We start from the raw sequence: 18,790 nt of genomic DNA on the forward strand, positions 1-18,790 counted from the left end.
GGAAAGTGGCAGAGAGACTCGAGGTAGAAATGCTGGATAGGACCCCAGGGTTTAGAGAGACTGCAGGTGGACAGGGCACACCCCCTTCCAATGAAAAAGCAAGGCTCTTCCCTAAATCCACTAGCCTGCGAACGCCAGCAGGGCAGGGACCCAGACTGATAAATCTTAGTCTCCCCCAGCACCTAAAACGAGACCTGGCGCATAACTAACTCTCAATAAGTGTGACTGATTCATTTTGTGGCAAGGGAAATATTCGTAAAAGAATTCAAACGAAGAATCCACCTCGGGCACTACCTTCTTTAGAAGTCAAGGGGTAATGAAGAGGTTACAAGGAAAACTATGTGCCTCTCACTGCAAACTGGAGATCACAGAGAGTGAAATTTCTCCAGATAAGGGAAAGGCTCTGAATATGTGGGAAGGGAGGCAAGTCAGTGTCAGCCTTCCGAGAAGCAGACAACAAGACAGCGTTAGATGAGCAGAGGTTTATTTAGGGAAAATGCCTGTAAAGGATAAAAGGGCAGGAAGCAGGAGGGGAGAGAAGAGCCTTCAGACCATGATGCAGGCCTAACCCCCAGGAGAGGAGGTGGTGTGGGGGGGAGGAGGGAGGGGGGAGGGAAAATTAGACTTCAGGGCAGCTCCGGGAAAGCCTTGGCCAGGCCGATGGAAAGGCTCTGAGAAAAGGTTGTCTGTTAGAAGAGTCCCACGCTGAGGAGGAATGGCCAACTCTAGTGACCCTGCTGCACTCAGTCAGGGGCTGGGTGGACCCAGGGGAAATGTGGTCTCACCATGAATGTGGCGGGGAATCCAAAGGCAGGCAGCTGAGGCTGTGCAACTGCTGTGCTCCCCGTGCCCCAGCAAGGAGATCTGAGCAGGGCACCTCCATGACCCCCCGGAGTGGGGAGATCTGAGCAGGGCACCTCCACGAGCCCCCAGAGTGGGGGAATATTTGGGGTGGGAAGGGGAGTCTGGAACCAACATGGTTGGAGGTGTGGGGAATGTCTTCAGGCCACAAAGGCAAGATGAGGAGGTGGCTGGGAGGCTGTGCCTATCCTGGCTGGTTGCCTGCCAGTGTGTGCTCTGCCCTTCCTGCTGAAACCCAGAAACACTCTAGACTCCCGTGCAGCCGGAAGTGGCCGTGTGACCCAATTCTGGCTGCTGAGATGGAAGCATGGAAGCAGAAACCTGCCGGATGTCGATAAAAAAGGGACCGGCTCAACTGGCAACGTGCCTGATGCTCTCCTCTCTTCTCCTCCTTCCTCCGGAATAGGGACCTGAGGCCTGCAGGGGAAGCAGTCCTCTCGCTACCATGAGATGATAAGCCTGAGGATGAAAGCCATGTGCTAGAGATGGCAGAGCACAAAGACAGAGGAAGCCAGGAAAACCTCCACCAAGGTGGAGCTGCTGCCCGTGGGAAGCCCACCTCCAGAATCCTTGTTATAAGAAAAAATTAACTCCCATGGGATTAAGCCCTGTGAGTCAAGCTAGCACTCCATGCAGCCAAGCCCAAATCCTAAAATAATCCGGAGGAGATTCACACGGAGAGTGAGCAAGGGAACTCCTTGTCTTTGGACAAGACATTCAGTAAAATCCCCTCCCCGATGCCTGTGGATAGCCTTGGCAGGGGCAGAGAGGGGCTTCTGGAGGGAGGTGGGCATGATAGAGTTGCTCCGTGTTTAAAGTATGCAGAGGGCAAGAGAAGAGGCTGTCCAAAAGAAGCAGTCACCTGCACTATAAATGAACGACTCCCAAACCCTGCCCTCAAGTAGTTTACAATCTAAGTGAGGGGGAAAAGGCACAGAAATTCTACCTTAATCTAAATATTAATCTTTACATTCTGTGGGTTCGTCCCCGGGCCACTCTTACCCCCATGCCCACCACCCATGACAGACATCAGTAACAGTCTCAGGACTTTCCCCTTTGGGCCTAGGGAAGGCCTGGCATCCTCCCTGCCCTCAGGCAGCCCCTACCACTCAGGTGAGGTTGGCCCTTGAAATGAGACCTTATTTACCTGGCTGGATGTCATCTGCAAACTTGAAGATTTTAGGCCACGGAAAAGAAAGTTGCAATATGCTTTTTCCTCATATCTCAACAGACTTAAGTAAGACAATTTTCCCCTAGGGATCCCCAGAATATGATTTGCCTTTCAGATACCAGTGAACATGAAACAGGTACCCAAACCCGCCCATCGCTTTGTGGCTAATGTTAGAAAGTGATCCAAGTGATCCAGTCCTTCCTCTGGTCACCAGAGGGGGAACGCCTGCTTCTGAAGCTCTGGGAGGAGGACTAGACCAGGGCAATTACCGTGACAAACGCTGTACATTCACAGTGATGGAAGAGAGATTTCCAGGCCATACTTCACTTGTCACAATGTCAATCTCAGAATGTTAGCAAAGACGTTCACTTACCATCACTGCTCCGTGGGTCAAGCACGGGAAATCTGATCAGTTCTGTGTTCTATGAAGGCACGGCTCATGGTCCAGAAACTTAATTAAGGCCTCCAAAGGAAACAGAAAATTCTGGTCTTTAAAAAATGAAACCAACTGCCCTCCCCTCCCCTCGCATCCCCAGGAAACTCACCTGGAATCAATCTTCTCATCTAAGTGCAAGTTCCACAGCCTTTTCCAATTGCCACAACAAGAAGAAGTTCCCCATGGACTTTTTCAGTTGTTTCTTCAATCTGGAGGAAAAAAATTTGATTAATAATCATGTAATTACATTTCCAATTCAATGACCATTATCACTGGATGGGGCCACCTCGGAGCTTCAAAGATGAAGTCCTTCTGACAGTGAAGAGTTTAATAAAGGGGTGTCACTGGTGATGAGGGGAGCCTTTATGAGAATCACAGTCACCACCTGGTTATATGATTGGAGTCCTACCCTTTTGCAGACTTTTTTTTTTCTTTTTTTTGGGGGGGGGGGCAGAGCAAACAAAAGACAGGGTATTTATTTGGGAAACAATAGTTTCAAAATTATCCCAAAACCAGAATCTATGGGCCAGAATACACCCCCTAAGCAAATGAGTGAGGTCTTCAATAATTGCTCACTTATTAAATAAAACTTTTAATTAACTGACTATGTAGTGTTTTCCCACATTTCCATGATAAGAATCACTTGGAGCGCTAGAGATTAATTCCATTAACTAATATATGGCGCCTGGGATGGGCCAGTAATTTGGAAATTTTAATTTTACAAATACTTCCAGATGATTTTAATGATCAAGGAAATTTGGGAAACACTGATGAAATGTGCTTTTCTGCTTTCTTTGCAGATTTTAAGTCTTGAACACCTGGTCCCAGAATGACCCAGTGAAAAGTCTTATCCAGTCCAGCTCTAGGAAAGGAAAGTAAGTCTTCTGAACATTTGGTTTGTTGATTCCTAGAAGACACTTCCTCATTTCCATTTCCAGCCCAGGTCTTCTAGATCAGGTTTTTCCTTGAGTTGAGGCATAGCAATCCAGTCATTTTTAAAGATTGGTTTCTTATTAAAGGATCACATTTAATTAAATAACCTTTTCTTGCTTTTGTCTTGTTCCCTTTTCCCCTGAAACTTCTGTTAAGAAGTTAGGGTGCTTTGTATAGACTCAATATTCTGGCCTTTCCACCTTAAATCTCACACTGACGACCCCCTGTATACCAGCCTGGATCTCATTGTTTTCTTTAACGGGTCCCACTCCCTTTAGCGTCCCTGTCAAGATAATATCTCCTTCTTCCAAGGTCATTATCTTCTAAACGTAGCTGATGATGTAGGGGGATGGAAAAAAATCATGAAGGATATTTCACCCGCCTGCCTGAATTAGCCATTGACCTTGAGCCAGAGCTTCAGGTTTTGAGGGTCAGGAATCTTCTCTTTGGGCACCAACACTCTGACGGGGCAGGAGGCCGTGGAGCTCTTGGCCTGAGTCCCAGGCAGCCCCTTCTTCTTGCACTCTTCCTGCATGTCCCTGGCGGTCACGTCCAAGCACAGAGCGCAGCCGGCCACGCAGTCCACGGCCGCGGCCTCCCGGCCGGCGCAGAAGCGCTTGCGCATCACCACCCGCCGCTCGAGCTCCCCGTGCAGGCTGTACGCGTAGGTGGGCACGAGGACCGGCGGGCGCAGGCGGTGGAGGCTCCAGGGAAGAGCTCCGGCTGGCTCTCCCTGCAGGGCGCTCTGCATCTCCCCGCCAGGGGCCGCGCGGCTCCCGCCCGCGCACACGATGCTCACCCCCCACCCTCAGGAGCGGGACGGCGGCCTGGCGGCAGCCACGCTCCTGCCCGTGGCCCCCGGCGTCACGTGGACTCCGCCTGGCCGGCCATCGGACGCCTACAGCTGCCCAGAGAGGACCGACTACCTCGGAGCGCTGTTCCCCCTGACTCTGCCCTCGGTGCCTGGGAGTCGCGGTGCGAGTCCCCTTGGGAGCCGCGGTCTGGTGGCTCCCTCGGCGCTGCCCGGCCTGGGGACGCAGCCTGGTCCCCGGAGAGAGACGGAGGCTCCGGCGCAGCTCTCCAGCCGACGCTGCCTCTCAGGTGGCCCTCAGGTCCGCAGCAGCCCCACACCGGGCCTGCAGACTGTTTCTGAGAAGAAACCCACGCGAGAGAGTGGCATGGACATATATACGCTGCCAAGTATCAGATAGCTAGTGGGAAGCAGCCGCATAGCACAGGGAGATCAGCTCAGTGCTGTGTGACCACCTAGAGGGGTGGGATAGGGAGGGTGGGAGAGAGACGCAAGAGGGAGGAGATATGGGGATATATGTATATGTATAGCTGATTCGCTTTGTTATACAGCAGACACTAACATGCCATTGTAAGGCAATTATACTCCAATAAAGATGTTAAAAAAAAAAAAAAAGACCAAACTTACCTCTCTTAAGCTGAACAGGCGAAATTAGGAAAAGAGAGGCAAACAGAAGCTGGTTCCATAGAAAATGTGCTTAAGAGAAGGTGGCCCAAAAGGCAGGCTGCTGTGCTCTGCTCTCCCTGCACCACCTCCCACCGCTCCTGCCAACCCCCACATGGCTAAAATACCATCACCAAGCCCAGAAAGCCTCACTTCCGGCTTGAACGCCCCACTCCCTCATCAGGACTTAAATATCCTAGCCATTTGCCCCACCTGCTTAGTTCAGGTACTAACTGCGCATCATTGACTTACCTCCTTCACAACCCCCACTAGGCTGTGTCACCTGTGCTGCTATCTAGTGGAAAATCCTGTGTGTTAACCTGGCAAAGCAACAGCCCCAGTTACTCAATCAAACACTAATCTAGGTGAAAGCATCTGTAGATATGATTAAAGTCCGTAATCAGTTGACTTTAAGTAAGGGAGATTATCCCAGATGATCTGGATGGATCGATTCAATTAGTTCAGACACCTTGAGAGCTGAGGTTTCCCAGAAGCAGAAGGAATGCCCCTGTGGAAGCAGGTTCAGCCCAGCCTGCCCTCTTCGACCACCCACCTATGGATTTCAAACTCACCTAGCCAGACCCACACCTATGTGAGCCCCTTGCAATAAATCTCCATACATATCTCCTACTGCCTCTGTTTATTTGGTTGAACCCTGACTGATACATATGTCACATCTAATTAAGAACGTTTTCTTTCAACCCACTCACCGTCTTTTACTAAAAGAAATGTATTTTGTGCACAAAATGTATGTGCCTATCATAAGTAGAAAACCAGTGCCACCTGCCATAATGGAAAGAAACCATAAAGATAAATACAATAAAAACAAAAGCAATGCCATGGAATTCCAGCTGGATGCTATTGCCTGCCAAAGGCTCTGAGCGTGAGGCCCATCCTGCTAGTGTTAGAAAGAAATGAGAGAGTGGTGATTTGATGCTGGGATGTGTCTACATCAAGGACAAAGTCTTGGGGAGATGCGGATCAGAAGGACTGATAGAGAACAGGGGACGGAATACACTTCTCACCATGTGCTCTCTGGAATTTAATGCTACAGCTGTGTATATCCCATCTGAATCCTCTCCTGTGCAACCAGAAGTTCCCATGCAACACTTGCAGATACAACACTGCAGGTTGTGGAAGGGTGGTCTGGGAGCCCACAGATCTCCTTCCTGGTGATTGCTCAGTGTCCGGAGCAAGTGGTCCTGGTTCAACCGCAGGGAGTTGCCAACCCCAACCGCGAGGACAGCAGAATCAGCCCACCTGCCTCATGTTTCCTATGCACCCGAGAACAGAGCCCAGCAGAAGGCTCCCTAGTGACATATTAGGGTGGCAAGTTCATGCACCTTCCCTGCTTCCCAAGGAACTCGCTCTGTGCCTGTCCGCTCTGCCAAGGTTCTTTGGGGGCAGATTCATCATGTACAGTAATCAGATTCACAGCACACAGCAGAGCTTTTTTCTAATCTTCCACCTGTGTAACTGGATTACTTCTTGTTTGACAACTGGCTCTAGTTGCTCACCACTAACCTGTAGGAAGCCAAGCCCGCGGAAAGACGCAAGAGGTGCTCCTGAGTCAGGGACTGTAATATATTTGGTCAGGCCCAAAATAGGCCAAATAATGGAAGGAAGACGGACTGAGTGTTCAAATTCCAGTTCCGGCACTTCCCAGTGGGGAGATCTTAAATTATACAAATTCTCTGACCCTCAGTCTCTTCATCTATGAAATGGACCCAATAATAGAACCATGGTGGATGCCTGATATTTTGTCTTCTTTGGATTAAAGGGCCCCAATTTTCTTTGGGAATACCATCCCTTCCCAGTATCACGTCCATATGCTATGGATGGGGTGGACATTACTCCTCCCCTCAAAGGACCCGGTATAAGCACATGACCCAGCTCTGGCCACTCAATCTAGTCTACCTCCCTGGTTCAGGTTTGAAGACTACCTTTGGAGCATGCAACCAAATGCAGTACACTCAGAGTGGCTGCTGGAGCCACTGAGCAGAAGCACTTTCTGTCTACTTGGGTCTCTACGCTGGGAGGATACAAGCCAGAGCCACAGGTGGCCATCTACCTCGTAGAGAGTCTCTGCTGAGAACAAAGTCGATATGAAGGAAGGCAAAGCAGTATGAGGAGAGAGAGGTCTGATCACATCATTTGAGCACTTGGATACAGCCAGGCCTAAAGCTATCCAGATTTATCCCAAAGACTTTTTTTTTTTTTTTTTTCCAGTTTCATCATCCAATAAAACTAGCTTGGAAATTGAAGAGAGCTGAGTCAAGTCACTCTCACTTGCATCCTCACTAGGTAATTACACTTCCTAGGAAGATATGAAGATCAAATGAGATGCTATAAAATCACTGAGCACAACTTGATGCACAGTAAACACTCGATAAATACTAGCTGTGGTTCTGGAGCGTCTCAGTGGAAATAAGGCACCTAAAGTACTTCTCCAGTTGCTCACACAGGGTGAGCTTATTCAATAATGGCGGTAGTTACTTCTCCATAGTAACCCCCTTAAGCACCGTTTCATTCATCCAGCAGCCCAACCAGCCAGCAGGCTCACGTGAGCATATTGCTGAAGTTCCATATTTTAGGCTCCAGACATAAAAAGTTAATAAACCAAAAAACTATTTTTTGTAAGTGGCAAAGCTCATTGTAGTCACCACCCAGCTCTGTGTGGTTTGGTGGACCTCGGCAGAGCTGTTCAAAATGGGAAAGTCATTTTGTTACCGATGAAATCAAGACAAGCTCTGGAAAGTAACCATGAGGCTCCTGCAGAAGCTGAACTTTTTTAAAAGGAAAAAAAAGGGCCAAGGAAAAAATTCATCTTGTTTCTAAAATCCAGATTTAGACACTGCCAAGAGTTATGCATGACACACAACCCCACTACATCCTGATGACAAGAAAGATTTAATAATTACTTTTTTTTTTTTGAAGGTTGATGTACTTAACCATTCTTCCAAAAATACCAACGAAGTGGGGGGAGAGGGAGGAGCAGATGGAAAGTGACAAAATGTGTCAATTGCCCACATCATTTCACAACACCAGCAGTCAGAAGAAGTCAGTTTCCAAGTGATGGAACTGCCATCTTTGGATCCAGCTACCATTGGCAGATTTCACCTGTACCTGCTTCAGACGAGCCCCCTGCTTTAAAAGACAAAAAAAAAAAAAAAATCTATTAAGGGAAAACATTACGGAATGAGTGTTGCTAGATAAACTCTTTTAAAATAATCTTTTGAAGGCTTCTGAATTCTTCCAAGGTCTATGTCATGGGCAGGCAACTTATGACCTTGGCTTTATCTTGTTAGGGTAAGGACAGGAGGGAGGTATGAAATTAATACTTATTGAGTAGCTACCATATAAGTTCTCTCCTTTAATCCTCACCCCCACCCCATAAGATAGGTAGACAGTAACCCCCTTGTAAAGATCTTGAGTTCTAAATAGCTAAGCAATTAAGGTCACACTAGAGATGACAAGAACAGTCTTTGTCAGACTCCAAAACTTGTATGCCCAACACCACTGCCCACCCTATGAATCTCTTTTCTCTCCCATTCTCCCAATTATTTTCTCTCCTTTTATTCCTTCTCTACAAGAACTGGAGCTCAGTGAGAACATGAAACAAGTCTGTTCTGTCCAAAAACTATTTAAGGAAGGACACAGGAAAGCAAGAAGGAAAGTTGGTCTAGCCAAGCCATTGGTCCTCAAAAGTAGCCCCAAACCTGGGTAGTTGTGATGATCAGCACTATTTGAATGGCTTTCCTCTGTTTTCATCTTTCAACCCTTTGAAGTCCATGAGGAGTCTATGTCGATTAGAACTTTCCAATCAAGCATAATCTAAAAAACAGGAGAATGAGCCTGAAGTTAAAATAACAGTTGTTGTTTTTTGACCTAGGTGCTTACCATCTACCTAGCACTTTTTTTAACCATTTCATTTATATTAACTCAGAGACTCTCCATAGCAATATTATGATGTAGGTACTATAATCTCCACTTTACAGATGAGTAACAAGGCCCAAAGAGGTGAAGCCATGTGGCTGGGATCACCCAGCTAATAAATGGTACAAACCAAAGCTGCTGGCTTTGGAGCCCATTTGGAAATCCATCATGTGAGTCCTCAGTGGGTAAGCGTGTCCGATAAACTATGTTCACCCTAGACTTCAGGCACATCAGGGCAAGAAGACTTTGCCTGAAGAAACAAGGAGTCCAGGAAAGGAGAAGAGCTGCAGAGTTGCCCACATCCTCTCCAAACAGAATAAACCAGTGTCAGGATGGGAAGGGGCTTCCCATACAGCCGCCCATCAAATCATCCCCCTGCCCAATCCCCAAAGATTCACGTGAATCTTGGCCACGGAAGGTAAACTTACAGAGCCATTAAAATGAAAACTGCTGGAACCCTGGGCAGACTCAGGTGCTACCGAAGGCAGCCCCTGGATGCAGACATCATCCTCTGCCTCCTGGTGTTGGTCAGCCAGGCACAGACGGCTCAGCAGGGGCAGCCAGAAGACAGGAGGCAGAGCCGCCACTCTTGGCATCCCTGAGATGGGAAAACCAGAGTGGCAGAGATGGCAGATGCCTTGGGTTACCAGGAGGTGAGCAGACGTGTTCATGAGTCCTTTAAGGGATGCTGGCGTCTCCATAGAACACATGAGGTAGAGACAGAAATTCTTATTTGTCACTATCATCAAGACCCTACTTTTACCCTGGGCTGGTATAATCTAGAACATACAGTATCTTTATTGAGAAAAAATATAACAATAAATCAAGCATCAGACAGGTATATATGCACATGTACACACACACGGGTTTTGTATGCAGGTGTGTGTATAGACATTATGTGTACTCATGTTTCACTTATCATTTTAAAAAGTATGTACATTTTCTTCTCTTCTCCCCTGAGTCACTGAGTCATTTGAAAAAGTAGAAAAGAAACTCTTACCTCTTGTGATTTCTTCAGTTTTCTGAACAGAGAGCTTCTTAGAAGAGTCATTCAGGAGAGAACCACTTGGAGCAACCTCTGGACACAACTCATAAAATGCATCTTGGCTGTTTTCAAGACCCTGTAGCAGCATCCCCCCTCCCCCTTCATTCCTACAGCCCTCTTCCTTGATGGCACACGTGCTTTTCCTTCAGTCCTCACGGGTACCTGCTTCACCTGCCCAATCTGCTTGTAAATCCCTTTGACTAAGGACTGGCTCGCCTACTTATTTCACTCCCATCCTAGTGACCAACAAACAGAGATGAACCCTCAAATCTTTACTCAACATGTGGAGGTTAAAATTTGAGAAGGAGACCCCCCTGGAATTAGCTCTCTCTGTGTCATCCCGTCCTCTTGTCTGCTTCACCCCTGAGAGGCACAATCTCCAATTCTGGAAGGATCTGTGGAGATGGCGTGAGCTGGAAACCAAACCAAGTCAGAGAAGCAGCGTTGAAAGGCACCACACGAAGGTCTCTCGTACCATCGTTCTTTCAGCAAATGTTAATTGAGCACTTAGAGAATACCAGGCAATTCTTAAAACCCAGTAGAAGGTCAAGCTATGAGATTAGCTTATTTCCGCAGTTGTCAATCTCTTCTCTTTTTGTCCGCTTTTAAATCATTAGAAATTTCACTCACATAGTGAATCAAAATCTTCCTCCTGATAACTTAAATCCTTTGATTTGGATATCAGTTTAAACTGCATGGTAATTAAATTATGAGGATTTAAGTGTAAAAACAAAACCTAAAAGGTATTGGGAAAAATATATAGGTGAACATATAACTTAGGTTAGGAGAGATTTTTCTAGATATGACACAAAAGGAAAAACTGAATAAAATTTTTGATGAATTAAAAAATAAAAATTTTATGGATTTGGCAATATAAAAATTTGAAATATGCATACACTAACTCAAAGGCAAGAAGCAAACTGAAAAGAAATATTTGCAACCTGGATGACAGATAAAGAGCTAATAGCCTTAACATTAAAAACAAAACGTTTAAAGTCAGTAAACAAAAGATAATACCGACAGAAAAAAAATGGGCAAAAGACACAAATAGGCATTTGTAAAAAGAGATTAAAAATGCCAAATATGAAAGAAAAAATATTTAACCTCACTAATAATCCAAAACAAACAAATTAAAATAAGATACCACATTTCACTTATCAATCTGGCAAGTTATTTTAAACTCATAATACCCAGTACTAGGGAGAATGCGGGGAAACACAGGTACATTAGTGGCACAGCTAGGGAACAGTTTGGTCATGTGCATCAAAAACAACAAAATAAAACCCTTTAACATGTTCATAATCCTTTAAATCCTAGAACTTCCACTTCTAGTTCTTTATATTAAAGAAATACTCAAGAGTGTGCACAAAAATTTATGTCCAAGCTGTTCATTCCAGCATTCAATGTATTAGAGAAAAATTGAGAGGAAAAATGTACAAAATAAAATTTTGTAAATAAATTTTGGTAAATCCTTAGAATGCTTCCAATACCTGAAAATGGTGTTGCAACTATTATAGATAGGATGGATAAACAACAAGGTCCTACTGTATAGCATAGGGGACTATATTCAGTATCCTCTGATAAACCATAATGGAAAAGAATATGAAAAAGAATGTATACATAGGTATAACTGAATCACTTTGCTGTACAGCAGAAATTAACACAACATTGTAAATCAACTATACTTTAAAATAAATTTTTTTTAAAAAAAGAAAATGAAAATGGTGTTGCAGAAAAATATATAACTGTGAAAGTTGTTTATAATAGTGAGCTATTAAGCCAGTTTTCTAAACTATGTTCTTTTAAAAACTATATATTTATATATACACGTGTGTGTGTGTGTATTTGCCTAGGGGAAAAAAATAGGTTATAACCCAATGGGTTAACAGATCATTGTAAGAGATAGATAGAATTAAGGGTAATTATGCACCACTACCATCTCTCTCTCTGTCCTCTGTAATTTTCTAATTTTGGGGGGAACGAATACGAGTTTCTTTTCTAATTGTAAAATTTTGTGTTTAACCTAAGATTACATTCAGTGTTTTAAGAAGCTCTATCACACAATTAGACCATGTTAAGTCTTTCATGAAAAATAAAATCCGGGGAATTTTCCCCTGATCTTATATAGTTGACTTTGGGGAACTAAATGCCATCTTTTGCATTTATCCCAGCAGAATTTCATTCATTTCTGATTTCCAGCCTGTTAGGGTCCTTTCGACCCCATGCTGCCAGGGACACCTTAGCTTTCTGGCTCTGTACCTTTGGGAAATTTGATAAGCACGCTTTCTCTTCCCTCCTCCCCTCCCCATGGACACAGAATTGAGGACGGGCCACTGTGGGGTCATTTCCCCTCTCTAATCCTGCCTGGGCAGTGGGTCTGGAAGGACGAGAGACACAGCAATTTACCATGTCAACCCTCAAGACCGACAGGGAGCAGAATGGCAGAGGAGGGGAGATGGAATCAAAACAGAGAGATTATATGGAGGAGCCACAGAAAAACATTCTGCCTCAAATCTGATTACAGAGCCGAAGAAATAAAACCTCTGGGGCCAGCTCTCCTGGCTGCCTGCTTCCTCCACAGACCCAGGCACTGTGGGCGACCCATTCTGCATCACTCACTTAAATGGCAACGACATCTGACAGACAGAACACCGAGCCGTGGCCGCGTGTGTCCCTAACGTGGTTAGAGTTGGAGAAATTATTCATCAGAGAATATGCTAAAGCACTTAAGGATCCCCTGGATGCATTAGGGGCAGGTTCTGTCAGCCTCCGTGAAGCACCTCTGTGTGTTTATCCTGAAAACCCCTGAGCTGGCTCCACACTGATGCCCTCATTACTCATCTCCACGACTCACAGCCATGTGGCCTCAGCACAGCCCCTTGTCTCTCTTCATTGCCCTCCAGGACCCTTCGGGGCCACTTGCTTCCCTCTCCCTAGGTGCCACAGTCTCCAGTGAAGATGCAAAGGGCGCCCACTTGCTGTCCTCCCCCGATTCTCCCACGCCCCCTGCCTGCCCAACCGGTCTCCGCTTCCCAGCATCTCCACCTGCCCTTCCTGTCCTTCCGGGTCTGGCTAAAGCCCCTCCTCTTGATGTCTCCCCAGCTTTCATTAGTGGAAAATATGCCCACTCTCAAGTGCTTACCCAGCACTTTCTTTTTCTTTTATTGAATTATAGTTGACGTACAATATTATACAAGTTACAGTTGTACAATAGAGTGATTCACAATTTTTAAAGGTTATAGTTATTATAAAATATTGACTATATTCCCTGTGTTGTACAATATATCCTTGTAGCTTATTTTATACCTAATAGTTTGTACCTCTCACTCCCCCACCTCTATGTTGTCCCTCCCCACTGGTAACCACTGATCTGTTCTCTATATCTGTTAGTCTGCATCTTTTTTATTATATTTACTAGTTTGTTGTATTTTTTAGATCCCACATATAAGTGATAACATACAGTATTTGTCTTTCTCTGTGTGACTTATTTCACCTAGCATAAGACCCTCCAAGTCCATCCATGTTGCTGCAAATGGCAAGATATCATTCTTTGTTACGGCTGATTAGTAATCCATTGTGTATATATATATCACATCTTCTTTAGCCATTCATCTGTTGATGGACACTTAGGCTGCTTCCATATCTTGGCAACTGTAAATAATGCTGCTATGAATTTTGGGGTGCATGTATCTTTTCAAATTAGTGTTTTGGTGTTTTTCAGTTATATACCCAGGACTGGAATTGCTGGGTCACATGGTAGTTCTATTTTTAGTTTTCTGAGAAATCGCCATACTGTTTTGCACTGTGGCTGAACCAATCCACATTCCTACCACAGAGCACTTTCTCTTCTTTCTCTCCCACACTTCTGAAACAAGCATGTAAGGGTAGTAGAGGGGTGGGTGGGTGGACAGCTGTTGTGAGGGAGATTATCGGCTCATACAGAGAGGAAAGACCACCACCTCCTGCTTCTTTATGCTTTGCATACAGCATAAAACCAAGTACATGGCCTTGGTGTGCCTTGGCTTGGGTTTCCTGTGCTCTGATTCCCTGTGAAAAAGAATGGTTTTACCATCATTTCCAACAACCATTATTAAACACTTACCTACCTAATATTCTGAAGTCTGAGGTTAGGAAAAGATCTCTATGAAAGAAACTCATTATAACTCATTATAATTACATTATTGTCATCCTTAGTAGTAGTAATCGCCTTCATGTACTATGCATCTGCTATGAACCAGGTCCATTCTGTGTGTTCTATGTATACTGTCTCTAATAATTACAATAATACCTCAAGGTAAGTCCTAACTTCATGTTAGAAATGGGAAAATTAAGGCAAAGAGAGGCATAGTGACTTGCCTGGTGTAATTACTCAAAATTTGTGACGTCAGGATTTAAACCTGTGATCTAACTCCATATTCCTTTTCTCTCCACTATTCAGTGTTTTCTGGTAAACTTTAAGACTCTTCCTGCAGATTGTGAATTACTGAGCTGTACTTAGGGATTCTTTTGGCGGGGAGAATGGTGTCATGGTTAAGAACAGGATCCTGCAGTCTGGCATACTGGGTTTAAATCCTGGCTCCAGATGACAAGCTGTGAGACCTTGTTCAGGGCATTCATCGTCCTCATGGCTGAGTTTCCTCATCTGTGAAATTGCAAGTTAGCTCAATGAAATCCCAGCTATTGCAGTCCTGTGTGCCAAGCACATTATGGCAATGAGCTCATTAATCCCTAAAAACAGCCCAACGAGAAAGGCATAATCCACTTGGCAGGGAGACTTTTGAGGTGAAGGGCTGGAAAGAGTTTTGAAACCGCCAAACTTGAAAGAGCCCTCAGAAATTTTTTTTTAAAATCCAAAAGTAGCTTGTAGGTAATTTGGAAATCATTTTGTGGTTTATAGAATGCTTACGATGCGCACATGTTCAGAGACATTGGGTTTACCAGTTGTCCTGGCAACCTGGGAAAGATTTGTTAGAGCATGAGAGGCAGAAGGGAGCCCTGTGCTTTTAGTAGCTCATTTAAAATCCTTCCTTCAATAAGTCCTTAATGCCAATAGGTAAAAGTCCAATACCTGAGCGTGTCTTACATGAATCCTATCAAGTTGCCTCAGGCCAAATTACCAGTCTTAACACCTCACACACTAAACTTCCATTCCTGCGTATTGCAAGCTTCTACTCATACCCAACTCTAATGTCCCCTGCTTAGTAGAGCCTTCAATGATTTCTGTGGAGAGAGGTCATTGTTACTCCAGCCCTGTAACCACAGTCCTTTTGAATACCTCTCTACGGCAGCACTTCTTACATCGTGTGTTAATTAAAGGTTTATGTGTCTGTCTCCACTGTTAGTCATGGATAGTGAACTGCTCAAGGTTGGGGTCATGTCCTGGTAATCTTCCATCTTTGTATCCCTAGTACCTGCACATGTCAAGTACCGAGTAAATAAATCAATAAATAACTTTCAATGTTAGTGAAATAAATCACTCCAGCAAACCAGAATTTTGTTTGGTCTTAATAAATAGTAGCTCCCTCATCCTCGTCATCATCATCCTCAAGCTCATTAAGATCCCAGCAACACAGCCTGTGTAACTGAGAAAACTTAGGACCCTCGATGGAGGATTTTCTTGCACTGTTCTCATAAATAACCAGTGTCAATCAAAAGGCTTTCTTAGAGGTCTCAGATATAACTACCTTCCTCATACAGCCAATCTGCTATGAGATGGCAAAAGCACAAGGACCATTCAAAGCTTGATTTATTGCTCTTGCAGGCACATGGAAGCCTTTGTTCACAGGGGTAGCATATGCAGTAGGCACCCTGGTAAATACATGCATTATGATGATTATTTATGGTGTAAAGCAGCTCTCCCATAGTGCCAGCTTGGAAGTCAACTGTCCACACACCTCTGGTTCAACCACCTCAGTTATGAAGGAAGAGGTGGTGTTGCAAGGAAGAAAAGCATTCAGTCAGAAGACCGAGGTTTAAGTTTTAGCTCTGCCGCTTAGCAAGTGGGTGACTTTGGACAAATCACTTGCCTCTCTGGGAAACAGTGTCCTCATCTGTAAAATAGGGATGATTGCCCTTGCCTTGTTGTGGGGATGCCACAAAATCAATACATCAGAAGGTATCTAGCATAGGCCTGATGGGGTGGTCCATGGACATCTGTAGGGTATGAACTTGGCTCTGTGGCTTTGCTCAACTTCTTTCATGACCCTCAACTTCAGGACACAGAATTGTATTCCTATCCATCTACCAGCATCCAATACAAGAGGATGAAGGAAGAGTAGCAAACAGAACGGAAAGACTGAGTCCTTGGAAGAAAAGGTACTTTATCCAATTGGACTAGAGGTGGGACTAAGAGAAAGCATCAGGGAAAACCATCACATACACACACACCCCAGACAGTGAGTGTGATACTGGGGACAAATTCAGAGAAACACCCAGTTTATTTTGGCTCTATAAAATCTGACAAAGTACTCCCCTTATGGAAAGCACTTACCATTTGTGCCCAGTTTTATGCCGTGCACATTATTAAATTACATGTTGGCTTCACTTGGCTATATGTCAGTATGCATGCTGCATCTCATAGTGTGTTGCTTATTTGTTGGAGTCAAACAGTTACTATTTTTAAAAATCAAAGTGTATGTTGGCTCTTGTTCTTGTTCATAGTTGAGACCAAAGAAACAGCAACTTAAAAAATATTTGGATGCACCCATTCATATGGCAATTAATCAACAAAAAATTGTAAAATAACAAGTGTTGGTGAGTATATGGAAAAATTGGAAGCCTTGTACATTGCTAGTGGGACTTTAGAATGGTACAGCCACTGTGGAAAACACCATGACAGTTCCTCAAAAAGTTAAACATAGAAGTACCGTATAATCCAGCAACTCCACTTCTGGATATAATATACCCAAAAGGATTAAAACCAGGAACTTAGATACTTACACACCAATGTTCATAGCAGCGTCATTCACAGTAGCCAAAAGGTGGATACGACCCAAATGTCCACCAAAAGATGAATGGTTAAACAATATGTGGTATATGCATACAATGGAATATTACTCAGCCTTAAAAAGGAAGGAAATTCTGATACAGTGCTACAACATGGATGAACCTTGAAGACGTTATGCTAAGTGAAATAAGCCAGACATAAAAGGACAAATTTTGTATGGTTCTACTTATATGAGGCAACTAGAATAGCCAAATTCATACAGACAGAAAGTAGAATGGTGGTTATGAGGGGTAAGGAGGAAGAGGCAATGGGGGATTTTTGTTTAATGGGTGCAGAATTTCTGTTTGGGATGATGAAAAGTTCTGGAGCTAGACAGTGATGATGGCTGTACAACCTTGTGAATGTACTTGATACCACTGAATTCTACACTTAAATGTGGTTAAAACAGTAAATTTTATGCTGTGTCTATTTTATCACAATTTTTTAAAACTTTAAAATATATATGGAATACATATCTGTGACGCAGTGATTGGGATGGTTCTCAATTTCTCCTTAATTGTTTCAGTACAATAGCTGGCAAACTGGCAATGGGGGAAACGTCCCAACATCAGTGCCTTTCTGGAGACCTGCATTTGGAAGGATCCTGAAGGGACAGTCTTTTCAATTCCTCCTCGTGAATGTCCAAAACCCTGCCAACAGGGCTGGTAAAATGTTGAAAGAGCCCATTCCTTCTGGAGCCTGACACTCCCTGGCAGGTCCTTAACCAAAAACAAACCCACCCTATCATCCTATTCTGAGCTTCTGTATCCGGTCACCAAATGACCAGCTGGGGCTCCTCAGAATCCAGTTAGGTGGCCAGAACTAATTCAACAAACTGGTGATATAGACTTAATAGCTTAACAGGCTACCTTTCCCAGAAATCATATTTACATTGTCATTGGGTTTTCTGGAGACAATAGTTTAAATTGAAAGAGCAAATACAAATCTGCTCTCTCAACAAATATTTGTTGCTATGGGACACACAGTAACACAGCAACAGAACACTTTTCCTTTCAAGGGTGCGCAGGTCACATGCTGCAGGTAGCTGCAGTTAAGGCATGAGTTCACTGGCCCCAACGGAAAGAACAGAACGCTGGACACTGCAGAGAACCAAGGGCACCTTTCTGTTTCGTGCCAGTCTCAGCCTATGGACAGTGATGCTAGAAATGCCAGGAGGCACTCTCCTGGGCCCGGGTTCCCCTTTCAGGACCCATGTTGTGGCTGGACCACCCCTGTGGTGCTTATTCTGACTGCAAGATGCCCTCAGCAATAACCATCAGGAAACTTTGAAAGAGAGGGTTCATTACTCACAAGTCCTAGAAGGTACGCAGCACACCGGGGGCCACACAGCCAGGTCTCGTGGACGGTGAGGTCAGGGAGCCTGGGGTTCTGCTTTCACTGGGGTTGAGGGTGGGGTTCACTCTTTATTGGTGAATTTAAAACATAAGAGTGGGAATTAAAGCTCAGAAAGAAAAGAAGAAAAGAAGAGGGCAACTGGTCAGTTATCTAAACCAACCAAAGATCTCTGAAACAAAGCAACTTGTCAGGGGTGGGGCAATGTGGCCTGGGTCTAGCCCTGTGGCTGGCAGTGTGTTTATTCAACATGTTTATTCCAGATAGCCATCTTTGAAGTGGATGCCTGAACAATCCAAGCTTAAATCAGGCACTCAACTTACAGAAAGAAAAACCAACTGGGAAGGCTTAACACTACCCTTTCTAAGCCTCTAAGCATGGGTCCCCTCACTCGTGAAGGGGACTCTTGGACTGCTTTCTCTCTGGGGCCTTTTCAGACCTAAACTGCACTGATTATGCTCTGCTATGATATTTGACAGCTCAGCTCCAGCCATACAAGCCTCTCAAGTTTCTCACCTGAGCCACATGCCAAACAGAGGGCTTAGTGAGTAAATAACACTGTCTTCCCGCCCAGTTAATTCCATAGGTTTCCTGAA

At 44.6% G+C, this 18,790-nt stretch overlaps 1 pseudogene; it reads right to left on the bottom strand.

Annotated features, from left to right (window-relative positions):
- Positions 1-3,580: 3,580 nt before the first annotated feature.
- Positions 3,581-4,152, bottom strand: LOC118882902 (annotated as a pseudogene).
- Positions 4,153-18,790: the final 14,638 nt, after the last annotated feature.

This window comes from Balaenoptera musculus, chromosome 16 (genome assembly GCF_009873245.2).
Source record: "Balaenoptera musculus isolate JJ_BM4_2016_0621 chromosome 16, mBalMus1.pri.v3, whole genome shotgun sequence".
Classification (NCBI taxonomy): domain Eukaryota; kingdom Metazoa; phylum Chordata; class Mammalia; order Artiodactyla; family Balaenopteridae; genus Balaenoptera; species Balaenoptera musculus.